Here is an 18,628-nt window from a genome sequence, read left to right on the forward strand (position 1 = left end):
GTAAAATTATTGGTAATGGTAATTTCTCTAATAAATGTTGGAATTTGTTTTCGTTTCTCCTTGATAGAATATCTCTCTTTGAAAGTATATCTTAGCACAAAGAAAACAAATATTCTCTCTCCCTCTGTCTTGCTTTCTTTTTCTCTCTCTTTCCCTCTTTCCTTCAATTCAACACTGTCAATGAGGTCAACATAGGTCAACTCTAACCTATCGCACTGCATACACTGGACTGTTTGTTTCAGATGTCATATATATAGGTTTTCGTACCAAATACTTATAAGTCACTGTGACCTAGTGGTTAAGGGCTCTGAGTCTTGCCCTAAGGTTGTGTGTGCAAATACTGTGGTTTCTGAGGTAGAATTATAGGCAATGGTAATTTCTATGATAATTGTTGCATTTATTTTAATTTCTCCTTGTTTAAATATCTCTCTTTGAAAGTATGTCTTACCACGAAGAAAACAAATCTCTCTACGTCTCACTTACTTTTTTTTCTCTCTCTCCCTCTTTCCTTCCATTCAACACTTCCAATGAGGTCAACATATGTGAATTCTAACCTATGGTACTGTATTCACTGGAGTGTTTGATTCGAATGTCATATATATAAGTTTTCATGCCCATTACTCGTGAGTCACTATTAAGCCTGGGCAAAGCACTACGCTACGCTCGCGTAGTTTGCGAAGTTTGCGCTACTTCGCACTACGCGAATTGCACGTAGCACAGTGCAAACATGCGTAGCATAGAGTTGCGTAGTGCAGCGGTCATTTTTTGCTTGCTCGCGATCAGCAACATCAAGTTGCCGATCGAGAGCGTGGAAAATAAACATCCCGGCGAGATTCTCAACGCGGGGAGGTCAGGTTTCTCATTGCGAGTGGTCGCGTTTGCTCGCGACCGCTCGCGATGAGAAACTACCAGTCCGCATTGAGAAAGCTGCCGCTCGAGTAAAAATCTACTCGAGCGGCAGAAAACTACAGCTCGCACTGTGCAAGATGCCGTTTTCAATGATTGCACAGTGCCAGATGCTTGTCCGCACTGTGCAATCATTTCAAACGGCATCTTGCACAGTGCGAACAGGGTACTACGCAGTTCGCGAAGTGCTACGCATAGCTCGCGTAGTGCGAAGTGCACTTTGCGTAGCTTCGAGTAGTGCTACTTCGTGAACTACGCCCAGGGTTAGTCACTATAGCCTAGTGGGTAAAATCTCTGACTCTTTTTCTAAAGGCTGTGGTTTCTGAGGTAAAATTATAGGCAATGCTAATTTTTCGGATAAATGTTAGAGTTTGTTTTTCATTCCTCCTTGTTTGAATATCTCTCTTTGAAAGTATTTCTTACCACAAAGAAAACAGTTCTTCTTTCTTCCTCCGTATTGCTTTCTTTTTTTCTCTCTCTCCCTCTTTCCTTCCATTCAACACTGTCAATGAGGTCAACATAGGTTAACTCTAATCAATGGTTACTGCATACACAGGACTGTTTGATTCAAATGTCATATATATAGGTTTTCTTGCTGAAAAAAAAATGAGTCCCTCTGGCCTAGTGGTTAAGGTCTCTGACTCTTATTCTAAAGGTTTTTTTTGTTTTTGTTTTGATTTGAAACTTGTTTTTATTGGCATTTGTTAGTACTTTCGTTACATATCAGTATTGGATCGCAGTATCGTTAAGTACATGTTTCCAGTCAGGTGAAATCAATCTTTTTTTTTTTTTCTTTTTTTTTTTTTGAAAACCTTTATTTCGAAATTCAGGACACAGCTATTCAGCCGACAGCCCGGAGGTTCGGCAGCATTGCAAGTTAGATACAGTAATGTGTCCCCGATACAGTACGATGAGTAATGCAAAGGTCCAATTTTAAATAAACACAGAAAAAACACACAACAAACCCCAGCAAGGCAGAAACATTGAAATCCCATGGCGAAAGCCTCCAGGGGAGGCAGGACCCCACTCATCTACTAAGAATAAGACTATGTGCGGAGGAAGAAGGGGAACAGCAGAGGCCCAGAACAGTTACCAAAACCAAACTGTGCTGGAAGGTAGGTCAGGGGGAAAGCTGTTCCTCGGGAGGTTCCAGGTCCAGGGCAAGACATATTCCCCCCCTGTATTGGTTCCACCGCCCCCAGATGGCATGCCACTTCCGGGGGCGACCTCTAGAGCAGTAGACCGTCTTCTCCCTAAACATGCTCCAATCCATGTTCTCCTTCCACGCGGTCAGTGTAGGGGGTCCCGAGGAGCCCCATAATCGCGCGATATCCCTTTTAGCTACCATGTTACCCAGGGTCACCCATTGGGTCTGCGCCTCATCGAGATCAGTGGGGCCCCAGACGTTCAGGAGGCAGCACCGCGCCTCCGGCTGTACCACAATGCCCGTCACCTCCCCCATAACTGCATGGACTCTCCTCCAGAACTCCACAATGACACCACATTCCCAGATGATGTGCAGGAAAGTACCCACCATACCACATCCCCTTCTGCACAGGCCGTCCTCCGAGAATCCCATGTGGACCAGCCTTGGCCCCGTAACATACACCCGGTGCAGTATTTTAAGCTGCACCAGCCTCAGACGCGACGGGATCGCAACCTCCTTAGGCGAAGAAACCGCTGACTGCCAGTCCTCATCATCCAACTCGAGGCCATCCCTGGTCCACTGTTCTCTCAGCCCCAATAGCAAGTCTGCCCGGACGTTTATCAACTTCTTATATATGAGCGAAATCGTGCTCTCGGGCATATGACCATCAAGGACTCGGTCCTCAAGGGGAGAGGACTCCGGCACCTTCTCACCCTCCACAAGGACTGATCGGAGGGCGTGACGCAGCTGGATATACCTAAAATACTCTGAAGGCCCTAGCTCGAACTCAGTCTGCAACTCCTCGAAGGACTTTACCCTCCCCTTATGCAACACATCTCCCACCTTGGATATACCTATCAGGTCCCACTTATCAAAGCCCTTCGTGTGCCAGAGTCTTCCCAACCTTTCCGATTCAAACAATGGGGTAGCGAGGGTGAGCCTATCCTTCCAGCCCAGCGAGTCGGTCGCCATCTTCCATACGCGCACCGCCACACCTGTGGGCCCCGTGAGGGACGAGTCTAGGGACCGCGAATACAACGCCCTGTAGTAGTTGCCTCCGCGCAGCAGCCACCTATCCATGGCATACCCAGGGCTAAGAGCAGGGCCGTAAAACCCATGGTTGATCGCGCTCAGCTGCGTGGCCCAATAGTACCGTCGGATGTCTGGGAGCGCAATGCCCCCATCGTACCATGGGAGCGTCAACTTTGAAATAGCTATTCGCGGCCGCCCATCCCACAGCAACGTCCTTTGGAGGCCTTCGACCTCCCGAAAGTATTTGGCCGGCACCCAGTCCAAGGTGTTCTGGAGGGCGTAGAGGAAGCGGGGAAGGGACATCATTTTGAACAGGGCCGCACGTCCGACAAGGGAGAGCGGCAGCCTCCGCCAACCTTCAACATCTCGCCTCAAGCGTGCCAGGGGGGGGAGCAGGTTCCTCTCATAGCGCACAACAGGATCCATGGATATAAAAATCCCCAAATACACAAAACCTTGCTGGGCAACCTGTATCGAACATGTTCTAGGGATCGGTGGGACCTCGCCACTAAGAACGTACAAATACGATTTGCCCCAATTAATCACAAGCCCCGAGTTCCTACCGAACGATGCAAGTACGTCACAGACCACTATAAGTGACTTCTTCGGTGAGGCAAGATATAACAGGATGTCATCGGCATAAAGCGAAATACGGTCCTCGTGATCAGGCGACCACCGAAGGCCCCGTATATCCGGGTGCCAACGTATCCACGCAGCCAACGGTTCAAGGGCGAGGGCGAACAACAGAGGCGACAGGGGGCAGCCCTGCCGAGTACCCCTACCAAGCTGAAACGGAGTAGATGCCCGACCATTCACCACAACATTCGCTAGTGGCCCCTCGTACAGCAACCGGACCCAACTCACAAACCCGCGACCGAAACCAAACTTGGCCAGCACGGCCCATAAGTATGCCCACTCCACCGTGTCAAAAGCCATCGTGGCATCAAGAGATGCCACAACAGCCGGTTCACGCAGCGTGCCCGCCCTGGCGATGACGCCATGAAGACGCCTAAGGTTCAATGCTGTGTTTCGGTGCGGGATAAAGCCAGATTGATCCGGGTGGACCAGATCGCCAAGTACCCTAATCAAACGGGTAGCCAGGAGTTTGGCCAGAATTTTCGGCTCAGCGTTGAGGAGTGAAATGGGCCGATAGGAGGCGCATCTATCTCGGGGTTTACCCTCTTTGTGTATGACCACGATCGACGCCAGCCGCTGATCCAACGGGAGGATCCCATCTCCCCGCGCCTCCAAAAACATGGCGCGCAGGTGAGGGGCGACCCTATCCGGGAACAGTTTGTACAGATCGATCGGCAGTCCGTTCGGTCCAGAGGCCTTACCCGAATGCAACGCGCGAATCGCCCCCGCCACCTCATCAACCGTGATGTCGCCATCCAAATCGTCCCTATCTATGTCAGAGAGGCAGGGCAACTCGATATCACGGAGGAGATCAGTCGAGTCCTCGGGCGGCCTGTCCGACACAGAGGAATAAACCCTATGAAAATACTCCGCGAAACACTCCACAATCCCCTCAGGTTCCACAATCGCCTCTCCCCCCTCTCCAATCAACTCTGGCACCACTCTATTGACCCGTTCCTTCCTGTCCAGCCACGCCAGGAGTTTCCCTGCCTTATCTCCAACATCATACAGACGGCCCTGTTGTTCCCTGCTAAGGGTCTTGGCGGCTTCTGTCACCAGGTCCCTATACTCCGCCTGCTTCAAGCAAAGCTCATGCAATGAGGACTCTGTGACCCCCTCCTCCATATCCCCCTCAAGGGCCGCAATCTCCTCCTCCACTTGCCGCACTTCGCAATCCCTCCGATTCTTGGCAGTCACCACCAGGGAGAGGGCCTCCCCCCGAAGCACGGTCTTAAAAGCTTCCCACAGCGAGATCGCCGAGTCCACGGTTCCCAGATTGTCCTTAAAGTAATTATCTACCTTCTTTACCAGGGCGCTGCGCATCTTGGGGTCTCGGAAATACCATGGGTTAATGGGGGCCACCCTCCCTCCTCCCTCCCGACCGAGATCCAGCCGGATCCACACTGGCGAGTGATCAGAGATACCACGTGCCATGTGCCTCGCCTCGGATATCAACGAGGCATGTGCGGCCAGAGTGAGCAGGTAGTCAATCCTGGAGAGGCTACCATGCGCCCCGGAGTGAAACGTGTATTGACTCTGTGTGGGGTGCCGGAGCCTCCAGCAGTCTATCAGGCCAAATGTGTCCAGGAGGTCTGGAAGCCATTTCTGAGCCCCCCCTGTGTCCCTGGGCGGGTATCTATCCAGCAGTCCGGAGCCCACAGCGTTGAAATCCCCTCCCACTACCAGCATGCCCCCCGGGAGAGTCAGCAAAGCCCTGCCCAATTCAGCAAATGTGGCGGCCTGCAGGGCCGGCGGGACATAAACCGAAACCAAACCCAAAGTCCTTCCTTCCCACCGCCCCGCCACCGCCACAAACCTCCCCCTATCGTCAACAATGGTGGAGTCCACCTCAAAAGGCAGCGATGCTCTAACGAGGATGCCCACACCCCTGGACCCAGAAGAGAATCCCGAGTGTGCAATGAATTTATACCCCTTCCTATTCAGGGCATAGCACGTATTGCCTATGAGATGCGTCTCCTGCAGCAGTACAACGTCTGGCATTGAGCGTTTCAGAAATTGCAAAACAATCCCCCTCTTAATGCGATCCCCCAAACCATTAACATTCCAGCTTATAACACTTAGGCCTCTACCCCCCATCCTCAAACGGAAAGAGGCCCACCCCACACCCGAGGCGCCACCATGGAACAACCCTGAGGATAATCGTCATGCCTTGCAGAAATAAACCCCCCAACAACAAATTCAAACTCCCCATAACTCCCCCCACCCTGCACCCCTGCTGCAGCTTAAAAAGCCCCCCCAACTTGCAGTGTGCCTGTCGCCCTACAAAAACAAAAATCTACAAAAAGTACCCCAAGGGAGGAAAAGAGCACCCCTCGTCCTCCCGCAACCCTCCACAGTTACTGCACTCCGTTCAAATCTTCAAGTATGGTCAAATCAAGTCAGGCCGGCTTTGAGTATCAGCCCTGTCCATCCCGGCCGCTGTCTCCATGCTCAGCTGTGTCGTCCCCGGTCCGTCGCCGGGGCAAAGCGTCCAGCCATTCGTCGGCCATGACAGGAGAATCAAAAAAGAATGTCCGATCTTCATGCACCACCCGTAGTCTGGCGGGGAAAAGCATGGCATATTTTAGGTCTCGTTCCCGAAGTCTTCGCTTCACCCCCAGGAAGCTCTGTCTCTGTCTCTGCACCTGCTGGGTGAAGTCCGGATAAAAATTCACCGACGCATTCTGGAAGGGGACTGGGCCCGTCACCCTCGAAGCTTGCAGGATAGCGTCCCGATCTCGGAAATGAGAGAGCCGGGCGACAATCGGCCGCGGCGGGGCACCCGCCTTGGGCCGTCCGCCCGGCACTCTATGGGCCCTTTCCACCGCAAAAAACTTTCCAAGGCCCTTAGGCTTCAGATGATTGAGGACCAGATCTTCCACAAGCAGGTCCACCGAAGCCTCATCCGAGGACTCCGGGACCCCGATGACGCGCACGTTGTTGCGCCTGGACCGGCTCTCGAAGTCCTCCAGCCGGCGGGCGGCGAGGTCACTCTCGGCCCTCAGCTTCCGGACCTCGTTCTGCAGATCCGCAACCTCATCAGCGAGGCCCGTGGTCTTGTGGTCCAGGTCCTTAACGCGTTCGTTTGTCTTGCCCAGGTCCGAGCGGATCAAGTTGACATCCACCAGGATGGCATCCACCATATGCGCCAGGGCCTCGAATTGCCGCCCCATCGAGGTCTGCATCCCATCCAGCGCGCCCATGACATCCTGCAGGGAGAGCTCCGGTGTCCCAGGCGAGTCCTCCTTCTGGGCATCCGGCGCCTGGCTCGATCCACTCGGCGATGTCCTCTGGAGGGCGTAGCGGTCCATACTGTTGACTTGGGAATACGTTCCCCGCCTGGTGGACTTAGTCTTCAGCCGATCTCCTTCTGCCTTGCCCGACATAATGGACTCCAGGCAGTCCAATGCAGTGAAGACCGTCCCCTCTCAGAGAGAGGTATAAAGAGTGAGCAGGTCCGCCTTGTTCTGCCAAAGTAGCCCGCCGAGCGTCCCCGGGGTTATAAAGCCACCCAGAGCACTACAGTGTCCGGGCAGACAAAGGGAACGAAACCGAAAGTGAAAGAGCGAGGGCCTCCGTCCGACAGTTCACACCTCACCAGGCCGTTGTTGATCAACTAGGAGTCGGGCATCCTGCCAACTCTAGCCCCTGGCATCTCCGGGAGTTAGGCCGCAATCTTTCGCCAGTCATAAGTCCGGTTCCCGATGGGCGATCCGACCGCAGGCAGCATCAATCGCCTCCCTGGCAACTCAGCAACACGGTGCCATGCATACCGTCAGGATTGGAGACAGGATAGTCGACGGAGGGCGCGAGGGTCTCGGGAGCTCTAAGCTCACGCGGCCATCTTGGTCAAGCGCTAGGCTCCTCCCCCCAGGTGAAATCAATCTTGACATTTATAATTACCTTTACTACGGTTATGTACAATGTAACAGGTGTTTGCCATATTAAAGAACAAACCAGGGAGGGAGGGGAGGAAACTAGGGGCAGTCATGGACTATCAGAGAAGGGTCAGCCAGACTACATCACATGTGGTCCGTAAGGTAACTGGTGAAGCAGCGCATTGGAAACCCCTGGCCGGGGTACGACTATGCAGGCGGACATGCGGCATAGGTGCAGGCCCCGGAGCAGCGGGGATAGGAGCCTAGTCACTCCAGGGTGAGTGTGGAGTATTAGGGGGGAGCGTCATCCGGGTGGGTTTGTGTCGCGCGTGGCTGCATGGCAGTAGAGGTGGTCACGGTCGCGTCCTGATCAGCTAGGGGCTGGGATTGTTTAAACTGATGCATCAACAGCGCCCATTCCAGGGAAATCGGGGTTTTGCGTATGCCCTTCGCTTCCTCCTCTCGCAGGGTATCCTCCTCAGCCGCGGACCACTTGAGCACCGCCCCCCTCCATGCCGCCAGCGGGGGACCCGTAGGGGAACGCCAATGCATAGCTATGCATCGTTTAGCCAGGAGGTGTGCTAATGAGACAAATCGTATGGGCACTTTGTGCCGCTTCTTCCGGCCCATTATTCCCAGTGCGCAGTACTCCCATGTATCTAGATGGGGCAACCCCACAAGATCTCGGCGGGTCTCGTGGATAGTCGACCAGTAGGCTTGGATCCCCGGGCACGACCAAAACATATGGAGGAAATCTGCGTCTTGCGCCTGACAGCGGGGACAAAGGAAATTTGTATCGGGATAAAAACGCTGGAGGCGCGCTGGGGTCAAGTAGGCCCTGTGAAGAATGTAATATTGTATGTTTTTGAAACAGGCGTTCTGAGACACTTTTTTGGGGAATTCGAGTGCCCTTTCCCACTCATTGTCGTGAAAAGCCCGTCCCACCTCCTCCTCCCAAAGGGTCCGTAGGGGCGCCAATGATGGAGGCGTCAACTCCCGGATGGACTTGTACAGCCAGGTGGTGAGGTGGCGACCCCGTCCCATTCGCAGTATCATGTGAAGGACTGGATGCGTGGGGGGCTCTCCTAGTGTGAGATCATAGTATGGTCGAAAATGGCTGAGGAGCTGGCGGTGCCGCAAGAATTGTCCCGGGGGGAGATCATATTCATCAATGAGTTGCTGGAATGGCCGGAGGTGTCCCTCCGCGAATAGTATTTCTGCCTCGGTGACCTCCCTAGATGTCCACTCCCGAAGCATGGCAGGGGTGAATAACTGGGTGTTTTTGGGCCAGCCCGCCAGCGGAAGCAACGGTGAATACGAGGGCCTGTCTGGTGCGAGTCGGTGTATGCGCCGGATGCACCCCCGGGCCACCTCCACCTGGAGGGGGTAAGTCCCCGCCGGGCGGGATCCCGGCACAGGCAAGCGGCATAATTCTGGTGTCGTTATCCGACCCGCGGCCGTGTATGTTTCGGACGTGTGCCTGCCGGCTGTCCAATAGGAGAGCCATTGGAGCTGCGCCGCTAGGAAATAGGCTTCGAACGAGGGGACTCCAAGACCTCCTTGTGTCGTGGGTAATTTCAGTTTTGCCAGTGCGATTCTATGTCGTCCCTTGCCCCATATTAGGGATCCTAGGAGGGTGTCTAAATCTTTGAAGAAAGAGCGAGGCGGTATCACTAGAAGATTAGTAAAGTAATAGAGTAGACGCGGGACCAGAACCATTTTCGCTAGGGCCACGCGGCCAATCGGGGCTAGCGGAGGATGCCGCCAAAACCCGATGATGGAACGTATAGAGGCGAGTGCCCTACGATGGTTACCCTCGAAGATGTCAGTGGGTGAATGATATAGGCGAATCTCTAGATAGCGAGGGGCCTCCGCCGCCCAGTTTAGTCTCTGATCACCAATCCACACCTCCCGAGGGGCAAAGTCGGGGTGGAGGGGATACACCACAGATTTCTCCCAGTTCACCTTCAAGCCTGAAGTTTCTGCGAACTCGGTCAAGGTGAGCCCGAGTGAGGTTAGATCCGCGGTGATGTCCCATATATACAGGAGGAGATCGTCGGCATACAGTGAGACACAGTGCATGGTGTCCGCGAGTGGTATTCCCCAGTCCTGCCCCTCCCTTCGGAGACGGATAGCCAAGGGCTCCACAGCCAACGCGAATAACAGGGGCGAGAGGGGGCAGCCCTATCTGGTACCCCGGTGTATTGTGAATGCCGAAGAAATACGACGCCCAATGCGGATTCGGGAAGTGAGTTTAGTGTATAGAAGGCGGGTGTAGGCTACAAGCTTGGGGCCAAGGCCAGCACGCTGGAGAACCGAGAACAGGTACTGCCATGTCAGAGTGTCGAAGGCCTTCTCGAGGTCCAAGATCAGGCACGCCGCTCCGGGGAAGCGGTCACCAAGCTGGTCCTGGATATGGAACAGACGTCGTATGTTCTCGGAGGTATTCCTGCCCGGTACGAATCCGCATTGGTCAGCGTGTACTAGTGGACATACCACCCGGGAGTATCTTTCTGCCAATATTTTCCCCAAAATTTTACAGTCGGCTGTAAGGAGCGTTATGGGTCGATAAGAAGCTAACAGCTGTGGGTCGCGGTTGGGCTTCGGGAAAGTGACAATTACCGATTCTCTCATGGATCTGGGTAATTCGCCCGCGCGTAGTGCTGTGTCCAGTACCGTCGATAGACGGGGGGTCAGCAGGGAAGCGAAGGTGACATAGTATTCTAGCAGGAACCCGTCCAAGCCCGGGGCTTTGTTTCGGGCCAATGTACATATGGCATGTGTGATCTCCGAGGTATGTATTGTCGTGTCCAGGTCAGTTTTCTCTGCAGCAGAGATCCGAGGGCCGAGGGAGCTGCCGGTCCGAGTGGTCGTTGTATGGGGACCTAGGGGTTCGCTGTGCCGCTGCCGAATAACGAGCCAGTGATCCCGACCGCTGGGGCATTTGGTCGTGCGGGTGTGGGGTGCCATGACGTGTGGGGTGCGTAAGAACTGGGTAATAAACGGTATGCTGGGGTAGGGGAAACAGTCCCAATGCAAAGGACTCATCGTCCGAGAGACGGTGTGTCCAAACTTCTCCCTGTAACGCCGGGGGAGTGAACCTGTTCTATATGGTGGGGGGGACTCTTATTCAAAAGGCTATGTGTTCAAATCCTGTGGGTGTCTCAGGTAAAGTCATAAGCAGTAGTAATTTATCTAATGCTTTTTTCATTTCTCCTTTTTTGAATATCTCTCTTTGAAAGTATGTCTTACCACAAAGAAATCAAATCTTCTATTTCCCTCTGTCTCGCTTTCTTTTTCTCTCTCTGTGCCTCTTTCCTTCCATTCAACACTGTCAATGGTGTCAACATAGGTGAACTCTAACATATGGCACTGCATACACTGAGCTGTTTGATTTGGATGTCATATATACGTTTTCTTACATAATACTTACAGAGTCACTGTGGACTAGAGGTAAAGGCCTCGTACTGTTACTCTAATGGTTACATTTTCAAATCCTGGGTTTTTCCATGGTTGTGGTTTCTGAGGGTAAATTATAGGCGATATTAATTTCTCTGATGAATGTTAGAGTTTTTTTCATTTCTCCTTGTTTGAATATCTCTTTTTGAAAGTATATCTTACCACAAAGAAAACAAATCTTCTCTCTCCCTCTGTCTTGCTTTCTTTTCCTCTCTTTGTCCCTCTTTCCTTCCATTCAACACTGTCAATGATGTTAACATAGGTGAACTCTAACCGATGGCACTGTATACACTGGACTGTTTGTGTAGGAAGGTGGAATCTGACTGCATGGTTGCCCCCACTTTTTTTCCTGGTGTTTTACTGGTTTTTGACTTAGTTTGGCTGGGATCCTGCTATTCAGGACCCCGGCCTGTCTACTTTTCCCTTTAAATAAATCCAAAATGACACAACAGATCTGCTACAGCAGCCTGTGTAAGGAGGTATAAGCACCCCTTACTGAGGTATAGGTACCCTATATCTCTCCATATCACTGCACATATAAAACTATCAGACACCCCTAAGGCAGGCTTTAACAATCCTTTAGGCAGGGTGCTGGGTTTTATGTGAGAGGGTGCCCATGTCTGAGCAGAGCCCCTCTGCAGCCTTCGGAACCTATTCTCCGGGGTTGTCTGTGATGCAGCCATACTCTTAAGTGCATTATAACCTCGCGGTAAATGCTAACTTTAAAACGGCTGCATGGAAACATGTTGTGTTTGGTGTTAAACACCTTGGAATCATACCTCCACAGGAGGTATGATTCCACCCTACCAGAGGGAGAAACATGGCACCACTGGTATACCCGGTACCAGCTTAACAGAACCCTGGCATCACAAAATGGAGGCCAGCCACAGACACAAGTCTGCCCTCCTGCTGCTGGATGAAACTCCGGCAGGGGAGGCTGGACAATAGGTTTCCTGTCACAGGGAGGTGTGACCACCTCCCAGACAGGCTTTAGTGTATTGGGACTGGGTGCGTGCACTCCAAGAGTGATATGAAGTCTGCACTGGGGGCACATTTGGTGTTCCTGTGCATAGTCCAGCTCAAACCGGTTGCAGGGGCACTCAGCCCCTGCTCTGGCGTGAAACTGGACAAAGGACATGGGTGTAGCTACTCCTCTGTTCTGACCCTCCCATAGGTGGGTCCCCAGAGTTTGTCCCACCCCTTCCTTGGGTTTAAAGTAGGAACCCCAGGCTACAGGACTTTAGATTTACCTGGACGAAACTCTGATGCATAATCCTGGAACTTCGATGATCTACAAGGCGCTAGATGACTGAAGAATCTCCCTTGGAGTATAGGAGTTACTCTCCTGCTTGGCAGGCACCAAAGACGCATCTGACCGGTTTGCACCTCCGAAGCTCCTGAGCACTCCGAAGAACTTTGCAACACAGGAGGTGGGTTCCCGTCGTCTTAGAGGTTGATCAGTGCCCACAGCAAGTCTGAGGCTCGTATCCCTCGTGGAGACCGTGCAACCCGAACCCCTGGGCACCACGTCACTTTGCAGAAGCTTCAGCTTTCCGTGACTCCTGAAGCTGAGCTTTCGGTTACTTGTAGCATCTTCTCTCTTCCTGCGTGGGTTGCTGTTGCCAAGACTTGTTGTGTTCAATCCAAGCACCGACACCGCAGCACTCGACATCCTTCATTGGAAAGCTCAGATCCAGCTCCTGGTCATCGTCGACGCCTCCTGGTCCTCGTGGCTGCAGAGTCAAGCTTCACCTCTTCGCACCTGGATCGCTCATCGGTGGGCATTTGTCTATCGTGCCCCTGGTCACTGGCAAGTGACCCAGACTCTGTCCCCTCTACTTTCAGGTTCTTCACATCTTCGATCCAGGCTTGGATCCCTCCGGACACTTTTCTTCTTCCCGGCAGCAGCACTTTGCAGCAGGTCGTCATTGAAAACGATGACTCGTCCCAACACCATTCGACACCTATGCACCCGGTTTCCCTGGGTGAGGTAACTCGAGTTCACCGGTGCTCCCGTGGGTGTTGGCCCTAGAACCCCCTAAGTCTAAAGGGGTTTGCTCAAAGTCCTCTCCTAAGTGTCCTTAAACTTTAAAATTCCAACCTCGACTTTACCCATAGAAGCTAACGGAGCTCGCGGCTGTGTTCTCACACTGCACACGTACCCCGTGGGTCCCCTGTGTCTCTACCTTGGGTGGTTCCTTGGGGTCCCGGTGATTCTACAGGCTCTAGGCACTGTGTCTAGTCAAGTTGTGGTTCTTATACCACTTTCTTAATATATGGTTTGGTCCCCCCTGGGGCCCATTGTATATAGTGCTATTTACTGTCGTTTAAGTACTGTGATATTGTGTATCTTGATCTCTAATCTCATAAAGAGGTCAGTAGATAGTGTTTATAAATAAATACATATATTTTATATATACCTTGGGTGGATCTATTTTCATTTGGTCATTCAAGAGGTTCTAATCTGGTAAACCAAGCTGCTTTACACTCCTTCAAGACTTAGCCTGAAGGCTGCTCTCCATAGCTACCACTAGGATAGCTTTCAATAAAGGTTGTCTTTAAACCTATCACCAATAAGGGATGTTTGGACTGGTGCAAGGTGCCCACTATAACTAGTGGACAACATATACCAGGCCAACTTCTCACAGTTTGATTCAAATGTCATATATACTTTTTTGTGCAGTGTTCTTAAGAGTCACTGTGGCCTAGTGGTTAAAGTCTTTGACTCTTATTCTAAAGACTGGGGTTTCTGAGGTAAAATGATAGGTGTAGGAGAGTAGGATCTGCTTCACATGGGTACCCCCACTTTTTGCTGGTGTTTTGCTGTTTTTCGACCTTAGTCTGGCTGTGGCCCTGCTAATCAGGACCACAGCCTAGCTGCTTCCTCTCTAAAATGGTTTCCATGTACATTAGGTACATATCTAATTGGATTCTGGAGTGCCTTATAAGCCCCTAGAATATGGTATACTATGTACCTAGGGCATAGGTACCTCAGATGACTACCAGGGGCTGCAGCATGTATTATGCCACCCCTGGTAAGCACTCCAAAATGACACCACAGGTCGGCTACTGCAACCTGGGTAAGGCTGTGCTTGCACCCCTTACTGTGGTGTAGGCTACCTATATCACTACCTTATACAGACACATATAAACCTATAAGCCACTCCTATGGCAGGCCTTGACAATCCTGAAGGCATAGTGCTTGGTTTTATGTGAGAGGGTGCCCAAGCATGAGCTGAGCCCCTCTGCAGCATTCGGAAATACTTCCTTATGGCTGTGATACAATTAAAGTTGAAATAGCGCACTCAATCTTGATCAAAGAAACCGTGATTTAAATGTTAGAATCAAAACTCAATACATTAAACAAAAACTGAAGTGTAAACCAAGTCGGCCATTGACTTGTTTTACACTTCAGTTGATAACGGTCCCTAAAATATACACACGTTTCTGTGTGTTTTATTCATTCGGGAGCGCTGTTTCACATTGTCACTTTTTTGTTCTTTATCTACATTGCTTTCGAGCACAGTTTTATACTCCCTGAAGTAGTCTCATGTCAGCAGACACTTTTTCGAACCTTTGACCAGCATCTATGCCCATTTTCTATCAGTAAGTCTTGTGCCACTTATCCCGATTGAAGATGGCGTCCTGTTCAGTCTAGTTGTAGTCCCTCTTCTCTGTTGCCTTCCACTTCCGGCATTTTCACGCATTAGACGCTTCCTACTACTGTTCATAAGTTGCCCGTGGTATCGCGGCGTCTTTCTGCACAGTCATCACCGTGACCCTTTCCTGATTCATCACTGTTATAGGCAAACGCCTAGGTAAGCTGTTCAGCGATTTGGCAGTTTTCACTCGTCCCTGAGCATTGTTGGAACTCGTTTTTTTATGGTATCACTGATTAGAACATCGTTATTTTATTGTAGGTTCCCCCGTTTGACAGCCACTTCAGTGCGCACGCCTCGTAACATCAGTTTGGTACATTGGATTTCTGGGTTGAACGTTGTTTTCATTTTCAACGGCTCAACATCACTTACCGGTATTGTTTTATTTAAGGGATACTTTTGTTCTCTTTTTTTACCATATGTCTATTCTTTGTCTTAGCCACGTGCGTTTCTTTTGTATTATCAGACTAGCAAGAGTTTCTACATATTCAGCAGTGCAACAGGAAGGTTTCGTGAGTGTCGATTAGAGTGAGTATATCACGCACTTTTTGTAGTTATGCTTCTTCACAATAAGGAGTCAGCGTTTCAACTTGGTTCCTTTCATGTTTCTCAGAACGAGAGTGAACAGACATTTTGGTTCAGCAATAGTACAGCAGACCCTTTTTGGCTAGACGTAAGTACTGTTTAATCAGCACTCTTAATTTTTCTATCACAGTATCGCGCATGTCTTTTCCTTGGTGTGGGGCTAAACTTGTCTTTCTCTCTTTTGCCTTAGTCCACAAGACGCACTATTTTTGTTCACAATTTTTGAGCAGTTCTCTTCTTTTCTTCTTTTTTTCACACGAGAATAAGATTGTTTGGATTTTGAACACGTACAGGTTTGTTCTCACGACTCTGGATGCTGCATCTGTTATTTTATGTGGTATTCCAGTGTTATCTGTTGTACAACGATGTATATTTTTTGTTTCTCTTCATTCTTCACATATAGGCCCCTGAAGAAGGGATTTTTGGTAATCCCGAAATGCATTGGACATCAATCAAAACAGCGTCAACATTCTCAGTGAATTATGTTTATTGCTGACGTCTTTTTTTCATTACATGAAAATTTATGAAATGTCTCGGTTCTTTCGCAGATGTACATTAGTACAATTTCTATGTGCAATATTTTTGTCAACATTTTTTTGATCTTTTGATAACTTTAAAATTGAATGATTATAAATGATGTTTATGTGCATTAGAACAGATAACATTGTCTTTTTTCTTTTGTGAGAAGTGTGTTTATTAGTAAGAATTTCGTTTAATGCTGTTCTATGATACAGCCATACCATATTCTCTTAAGTGCATTATAACCTCGCGGTAAATGCTAACTTTGGGATGGCTGCATCAAAACATGTTGTGTTTGGTGTCAAACGCTTTGGAATACTACCCCCCCCCCCCGCCACTTCTGGCGGCGGGGGTAGCATTCCACCCTTCTAGAGGGAGAGACATGTTCATAATGGCTAAACCCGGTTAAAACTTTCCACAGCCCTGGCAAGACAAAATGGATCAGCAAACTGCTGGTGAACAGACACCAGTGTACTGAGTGCACTGCTATTGTGAGAAACAATTACAATGTTTTTTTCCGTTTAGACAAAATCAACATGAGTTTGAACTCTTTGAAACAGCAACCTAATTAACAATAAACACAAAGTTTGTGGCAGAATGTCTGTATTTGTAAGTCAAACACACAACAACAATTCAATTAAACATAGCATCAATCTGCGAATTGCAAAGGAAAAGAAACCATATTGATACAATCAGTAACAAACTGCACAGGGGCAGTGAACTTAATCGTCAGTTCTTAAAGCAAACAAGCCCAATGCATTTCGGGATGGTTCACATCCCTTCTTCAGGGGCAGCTGTGGGAAATAAAGGAGATAACGTTGAAAGCTAATGCATTACAGGTAAACTGAAAGTTCTCGTACTAGAGCAATAACAAGATGCATCGTATCAAGGCACAGGAAATGGAGAACTGGTCTAGATCAGGCGGAAGCAATTCACCAGAAACATCGTGAAGAGATTAGAAGTGATATCAAGCTTGAGATAGAAACAAACAGGTCCAAAGTGTTTATCAAACTGAACAATATGTGCAAAGTACTCCAGAGGTTGCCAAAATGAAATTGTGGCGATAAAATAGTGAAGGAGTCTCCCGTGGAGTAGAACAGAGTGAGAAGACATAGAGAATAAGAAGTTCTTACTGGTTCGGAAAAGAGGATGTTACACGATGCGGGGTTAACAGAGATGGCAGCAGGTGGAAAACATTTGCGTCGAAGCGCTGTGTGAAGAGAGAAAGTCTGAGAACAAAGGCCAGTTGAATAATGGGCTGAATGCTAAACAGAAAACAGAGGACAACTTACTGCAGGGTAACGTGTTTGAGTGCCGCTAAACAAAGTGGAACTCAGTCAATGACCGAGGGCGTGGATGGAAGACTGCGCTGACGGACTGTAAAGTAAACGTGGAAAATCGAAAATTCAAACTGGATAGAGCATGGAACGCTGATGCTGCGGGTTGCGCAAAATGTTGCAAGAGAGGGGCAAGAAACTTACCACTAGGACGTGTGGTGCAGGACGAGAAAGCTACACAGGCTGGGAACCTCCGAAAAGGCAAGTGACGCGAGCAAACGGAGCCAGGCAGTTAAATGGACGAACTGCGTGAGCACGTACGAACGAGCCAAATAATGATAGAAAGAGGACTGCGGTGTGGGCTGCGGGCCGACAAGAAAGCTGAACACTAATGTACTGCACAGGTGGGAAAAACGTATTGTGAATAAAGTTAAAAGTAAAGTAGGCAAAAAAAAATGCTAGGAAAAAGTGAATGTAGCGCAACGAGGTCAGGATGGAAAACCAGAGATGGAGCGTTGGTAGTGAATCTAAAAAAGGCATGATGAATGACAAGAGGTGGAAAGTGTCGAAAAAATTAAGAATAGTGATAAAGTGCTAGAATGTAAGAAAACAAAAGGAAAAGATGAGGGGAAAACGATAATACAAGCAGTGGCAGGTGTGGAGAGATAAACTCCCAATCCAGTGTGAAACAGGGTGAATAATAACTGAAAATGCAGAGTGCTCTGCAGAAGAAAATGAATGAAAGGAAGAAATCACGATTTCTGAAATAAATAAATAAGAACAGTGTTGAATTGCTCAGTCTGAAACAGACGTACAATCTACGGACAATGGGTACAGATAACACGCGTGACATAAAATTGAAATCAGAATGGAAACAGTTCTGAATAACGCAGTCAGGGCCGGATGTACAGACTGCGGGGAAAAAAGACAAAATGACATAGGTACATGTTATAAAAAGCATTGCATTTCTAATCTGTCATTAAGTCCGAAGGGTGACAAGGTCTGTAAGTACTTGGTCCACCAGACTTCTCTCTGTGAGAGTAACCTTTCTGTGTTAATCTGGGTGTTGCGAGGCATCATTTCAAGTATTGTGAATCTTAATTGTGCGATAGTGTGGTGATGTTCTGACCAATGTGCAGACAAGGGAGATTTGAGACTGTTAGTGCGGATAGAACTTTTATGTTCTGAAATCCTCACTTTGACTTTGCGGGAAGTTTTGCCAACATACATTGAGCCGCAGGGACATTTGATGGTGTAAATGACATTAGTACTGTCACAGGTACCAGTGTATCTGAGTTTGATAGCTTTACCTGAACGTGGGTGGTGAATGACATTGCCAGTGATAACATTATGGCAATTGACACAATTATAACATTTCTGCATGCCTTTAAACTCTTCATGGTCAACTGTGGGTGTAGCTGACAGTATGTCTTTGATATTTTTACTGCGAGTGAATGCAAAAATAGGTTCAGAGGAGAAAAGATCGTTGAAATCTGGTTCCTGTTTGAGAACTTCCCATCTGTTTTTGAT

The 18,628-nt window shown here is 49.4% G+C and overlaps 1 long non-coding RNA gene across 1 annotated transcript; it reads left to right on the plus strand.

The window, feature by feature from the left end:
• The first annotated feature begins 14,752 nt into the window (after positions 1-14,752).
• LOC146785230 (uncharacterized) lies at positions 14,753-15,921 on the plus strand. Its single transcript, XR_014970939.1, has 5 exons — positions 14,753-14,876; positions 14,979-15,091; positions 15,184-15,245; positions 15,331-15,390; positions 15,706-15,921. It is a non-coding gene; the product is annotated as an uncharacterized LOC146785230 (long non-coding RNA).
• Positions 15,922-18,628: the final 2,707 nt, after the last annotated feature.

This window comes from Triturus cristatus, chromosome 11 (genome assembly GCF_964204655.1).
Source record: "Triturus cristatus chromosome 11, aTriCri1.1, whole genome shotgun sequence".
NCBI classification, from domain to species: domain Eukaryota; kingdom Metazoa; phylum Chordata; class Amphibia; order Caudata; family Salamandridae; genus Triturus; species Triturus cristatus.